The sequence below is a fragment of the Notamacropus eugenii genome, chromosome 5 (assembly GCF_028372415.1).
Source record: "Notamacropus eugenii isolate mMacEug1 chromosome 5, mMacEug1.pri_v2, whole genome shotgun sequence".
NCBI lineage: Eukaryota > Metazoa > Chordata > Mammalia > Diprotodontia > Macropodidae > Notamacropus > Notamacropus eugenii.
The window spans coordinates 215,781,181-215,787,204 of NC_092876.1; the positions used below are offsets into that span (position 1 = coordinate 215,781,181).

The 6,024-nt window shown below is 40.2% G+C and overlaps 1 pseudogene; it reads left to right on the forward strand.

The window, feature by feature from the left end:
• The first annotated feature begins 4,557 nt into the window (after positions 1–4,557).
• Positions 4,558–5,784, forward strand: LOC140507802 (large ribosomal subunit protein uL3-like; annotated as a pseudogene).
• Positions 5,785–6,024: the final 240 nt, after the last annotated feature.

Here is a 6,024-nt window from a genome sequence, read left to right on the forward strand (position 1 = left end):
ATATTGAAATCCATGACTATCAGGGTAGATGTTGAGTTAAATACTGAACTACATGAGAAAAGATGGAAAATAACCTTAGGGCCAGTAGATAATTGCCACCAAAATCCTGATAGGGTCATATATAGATTATATAAATTTCAAAGAAGAAAATTTGTTGAGTGATGGTAGAGGATAAAAGTGGTAGTGGGGAGTACCTCCTCATTTTGGACCAGTATGCCATGTTGCATGGAGAAAAGGTATATCTAATGCTGGACGAATATAATGACATTTGAAAGATTGTACCCTCAAGGGTCCTGTGATGGCTGAGAAAATAATCTGTGAATTCTTTCTCTAATATTAGAGAAGAAAGTATCGGAGGTTCTATTCATAGATGTGATTCTAGTGGAAAAAGGTCTAGTATTTGAGACTCTAGTCTTGGGCAGGGTTCTGGAGGTAAGTGCCTGGCATTTAAAATTCTGATCATGGTGGAAAAAGGCCTGGAATACAAGGAACATAACTAAGTTTGGTCCAGCAGTGACAGTTTTACCCTGGTCCCAGTTTAGAAGTAATGGAAAGCTACAGTATTATTGTAGTGAGGTAAAGTGAAGTACAGTAGTTATCAGGAACTAAACTCATATATTTTTCAATGTTTGTTTTCAAAGAGCATCAATGACATCATGGGGTCATATATTGACTTGCCCATGAATTGGGTTTAAGTGAGGCAGAGTTACACAAAATTATCAGCCTCATTCTTTGCCAGGCCTAGAGGTCTGTGTAGGCTGCCCGAGTCTTCATACCTCACCTCCCAGGTCTTCGGTTGGCCAAAACCGGATGCTCATATGAGAGAAAGGACGTTCCAGAGTCGAACAAGGGTTGAGCTTTATTTCAGGGTCTACTTACAAGTGCAGGGAAGTCTTCCTTAGGAGGAAGAGGGGAAGATTTCCTAAGGAGGCTAAGATCTTAAGGGATTGGAAGTAGAAGTACAAGCGGGGAGAGAGGAGGAGGGGAGAGAGGAAAGAAGAAAGCGGAGCCTACTGTCCTCTTGGCTCCACACGTGCTAAGAGAGCTTTCAGGCTTCCTCAATCCTACTTAACCTTCAACCACACAGTTTGCATCTCAATACCGTGCTGTTAGATAACAATAGTGTGCCCAGATCCGGGACCATCTCGAGGGCGGGGAGATCTCTCTCCCATCACGTTTCTCACGGGAAGAGGCGGAATTACTCGAGATAGCTCGGTTCACCTCTATTCCCTGCCGTTTCCTGGGAGGGTCTCGTGAGAGCTCTAAGATTTAGAAGCTCCCACCTTTACCCGCCCGAGACTGTCCACACGGAATTGAGCTTCCAATCCCAACAATTCTTCTTGGGTCATCTAAGTCCAATGGCAAGACAAAAGTCAAAACAACTGGCAACAGCTGGGGAAGTATATGGGAAGGAAGAAGATGGAACTTCCAATGAGCAGGAGGAAGCTAGGAAGCTCTGTTGACTTACATTCAATGAAGACATTGTTTAAAAGTGTCTTGCTGATGTGCCAATCATGTAACCTCTTAGTGTTCATTACTGCTGCAAATGTCTGAGGTATTTGTACCAGATAGCAAGTGTTAAAGAATATGTTGCTCTATATCTTCTCTTTTTCAGGCTAATACATTCCCAATCTCTTCAATTGACTCTCATATGACATTATCTCTAATTCCGTCATCATTGTCTCTGCTTTCTTGTAGATATTCTCTTGCTTCCCAGTGACTTTCCTAAAGAAAGGTATCAAGCATCAAACACAATATTCTAGACAGAATCTGATCAAGATAGAGTACAACAAAACCCTTACCCACCAGGTTGGGGACACTATACCTCTTGAAATGCAGCCTGCCGTTATATTAGTTTTTATGACTTTTGATTCACTGCGAATTTGCACTTAGCTAAAACTTTCAAATATCTTCCATCCATGCCTCTCCTGCCTTGTTCTTAGGAAGATGATTCTTTGAATCAGTATGTGGTATTTTACATTTATCTCTATTAAATTTCATATTAAAACTGAATTCTCAGCCTAATTTTCTAGCTGTTAAAATTGTTTTGGATGCTGATTCTTGCATAAATTACACTATCACTCCCATTTTCTGGAAATCTACAAATCTGATAAACATATCTTACACAAATCTTCAAGAGAATAAGGCCAAGAAGAGATCGTTAGAGAATGCCATCAGAGCTCACCATCCACGTTGATATTGACCCATTAATCACTGCCCTTTCAACCAGCTCTGAGTTCTAACAAGATTAATATCTACCAAGATTTTTTCCTCCACTCCACAATGTAAATTAAGCTAGATTTTCTGTAAAAGGTGACAAAGCCAGGTTTCATTGACCTGGAGCTGAGCAAGGATCAAGCTGTGCCTACCTTGGAGCAGCTTCCTAGTAGTCTCTGGCTTTGTTAATATGGCTTATTGGCCACCTAGATGCAAAAAAGGGACCCACTCACATGGAAACAGTGGCCTTTGGACTTGATAGATGCCTGAAAACCATATGAATTACTATCCTTCCCTTGTTGATAAGACTCTTTTTCCGATGGAATGAAGGGAGCCACAATTACTCAAGCTATGGGCTACTGTATATCCTTTCTATGTTAGGACTAGGTAAACCTCATTTTTAAACTATTTGAAACCATATGAGTGCCTCATTTCCTCTCAGTATGGATCTGGAACAAACAGGCTAACAGGACCAGGGCCATCCCTAATAATAAGAATCTACCTATCTTACCTCACAGTAGTATGAAAGGCTTTGCCCAATGCTGCTCTGCTGGGATACAAATGTAGTGTATCACTAGTAATCCGCTGACCTAATAGTCTAGTAAATTTATCAAAAAAAAAAAAAAAGAAAGAAACTTAGTCTGTCATGATGTTCTGCTCCTAGTAAATATACTCAAAACATCCCTTTAGTCATATGTTTTAGAATTTTTCCATGAACTAAAGTCAAGTTCACTGGCCAGCAGTCCTCAGACTCTATCTCTCTTTTGAAAATTGACATCATATCTACCTATTTCTAGACCCATGATTACTTTGACAGCTTTTTCCCAATATCACTGACTTAAAAGCTCAATAGTCATATTTCCTTGATATTTTGGTACCTTGAATGTTGTTATACCTCATCTGGTGACTTCAGCTTATTGAGGATAGTTCTTCTCTTACTAGTTCTTTAATTGGTTCGCTTCAATTACCTGTTAAAACATTTTAGTCTATTATTCCCAATGTAAAGATCTTTTTTCCTTGGAAGAGGAAATGGAAATAACATAAGATTTGGGTCTTCAGACTTATCTCTGTTGTCCATTATCATTGTCCTATCACAAATAGTGGTTAGATCCATTCTTTGACTTTCATTTTGGCTTTAACTTAGGTTCAAAAGCTCTTTTATGTTAGCATCATAACCTACCTCATTTCATTCTGTACTCTAGTGCTGTTCTTATAGAATGGTGCCACATTTTTATATTCATTTTCCATTATTTTGTCTTTCTTCCATCTTCTATACAATTTTTTAAAAAGCTAAGTTTTTTGGGGAGCTCTTCAAGCATCCACATCAGTCTATACAGACCAGAGGATTCCAAACTTTTTGTCCTACTGCTCATTTTTCAAAATAAAATTAGTCACCCCTCCTGCACTGAAAATCTACTTTCTTTAACCCTTTAATAGTTTTTTTGAAATCTGCATCATTTGAATATGTATATATTATATATATATGTACATAATATATATACATATATATATACAACATGTATATATATTTTAAATGGCATCTTAAATTTAATAAATTATTATAAATTTGAGTGTTTTTCCCTGCATTGAAATTTTGGTGACACACATATTGTACTATATAACTGAGTAGTATCATATTTTAAATCATTACATACACATATTCCTACTGATGCATGCTGGACTTCCCAGTAATGTGCAACATGCTCACCTGCCAACACATGCTTGTGGAAATCTTCCAGCAGTCTTAACCACTAATCAGTTCCAACTTGCCTTTGGTGTGTTTTTGGAAAATAATGTAATCACTATGACTTTAACTCTGTTACACAACAGATGAAACATGTATAAATGGTTTTTCAGATTTTTCTTATCTTTTCTTTCCTTGCTTCCACCACCTCATTATTTTTATTCAATAAACCTCAATTGCACCCAAGACTACTGCTGCCCCCTGGATCATTCCAGTATCCCCAGGGGGCAGTATCATGCACTTTGGGAACCTCTGAACAACACCTTTTCATTCTCATAAAAAAAAAATCTTATTTTCTATCTTCAGAATTTAATATTTGAGAGCATCCCAAAGCTCAGTCCTGATTTTCCCTGTAGAATTTGAGGTCTTGAGATCCTGCCCATTCTTCTTCTGAATCTTTTTTTGAAGTTTGCTTTTCCCAAATGTAGGAAATGTGTAAAATTTGACCAGTTTGTTTCTTCTATACCAGATTCTTAGGTGAAGCAATCATTTCTCCCAAGGTCCTCATCATTTTCTACTTTAAAACTCAATTTATAATTATTTGTTCCTCTCTCCAAACTTGCCTCGGTGGCAGCCGCAGGTATATCAGCAGCAGCATGTCCCACTGGAAGTTCTCCGCTCCCAGGCATGGGTCTCTGGGCTTCTGGCTTCGAGAGAGAAGCAGCAGGCACCGGGGGAAGGTGAAGAGGTTCCCCAAAGATGACGCCTGCAAGGCCATCCATCTGACTGCCTTTCTGGGCTACAAACAGTACTGTTCGAGAGGTGGACAGGCCTGCCTCAGAGGTCAATAAGAAGGAAGTGGTTGAGGCTGTGATGATCGTGGAGATGCCCCCCATGGTCACTGTGGGCATCATGGGCTATGTGCAAACCCCACGAGGCCTGAGGAGCTTTAAAACCATCTTTGCTGAGCACATCAGTGATGAGTGTAAGAGGCGATTCTATAAGAATTGGCATATGTCCCAGAAGAAGGCCTTCACCAAGTACTGCAAAAAGTAGCAAGATGAGGATGGCAAAAAGCAGCTGGAGAAAGACTTGAGCAGCATGAAGAAGTACTGCCAGGTGATCTGCGGCATTGCCCACACCCAGATGCGCCTGCTCCCTCTGAGGCAGAATAAGTTTCACCTGATGGAGATCCAGGTGAATGGCAGTAGCGTGGCTGAGAAACTGAACTGGGCCCATGAGAAGCTGAGCAGCAGGTGCCCATGTCCACCATGTTTGGGCAAGACGAGATGATTGATGTCATTGGGATGATGAAGGGCAAGGATTACAAAGGTGTCACTAGCTGCTGGCACACCAAGAAACTGCCCTGAAAAACCCACCAAGGACTGTGTAAGGTGGCATGTATTGGAGCTTGGCATCCCACCTGGGTAGCCTTTTCTGTGGCTCGAGCTGGTCAGAAGGGCACTGAGATCAACAAAAAGATCTACACCATTGGCCAGGGCTACCAGATCAAGGATGGCAAACTGATCAAAAATAATGTATCCACAGATTAGGATCTGTCCAACACGAGCATCAATCTTCTGGGAGGCTTTGTCCACTACGGTGAAGTGACCAATGACTTCATCATGCTGAAAGGCTGTGTCATTGGGACCAAGAAGCGTGTCCTCACTCTGCAAAAGTCGCTTCTGGTACAGACCAAATGTCATGCTCTGGAGAAGATTGACCTGAAGTTTATTGATACCATAGCCAAATTTGGTCATGGTGGGTTCCAGACTGTGGAGGAGAAGAAAGCTTTCATGGGACCACTCAAAAAGGACAGGGTCATAAAAGAAGAAGTTGCCTTATGTTTCCATACCAATTTGGAGTTGGTGGATTCTCAATAAATTTTTCACGATTAAAAAAATAATAATAATTGTTTGTTAAACTTGGGTCCAAAGCACCAGTTTGCCCTTGTTTGAAGAATAAAGTTTTTATTAAAACAATCCAAAAATTTATAAGATGCTCTGCTTCTGGCTAATTGAAACCTCTCGTTATCACTCTATCTTGTTTCTGGGCTAGGTTCCACATGTTTTCTGAACTCACATATTTCCTTTTTTGGTCTAGGTAGTCTGTGGTGCATTTTG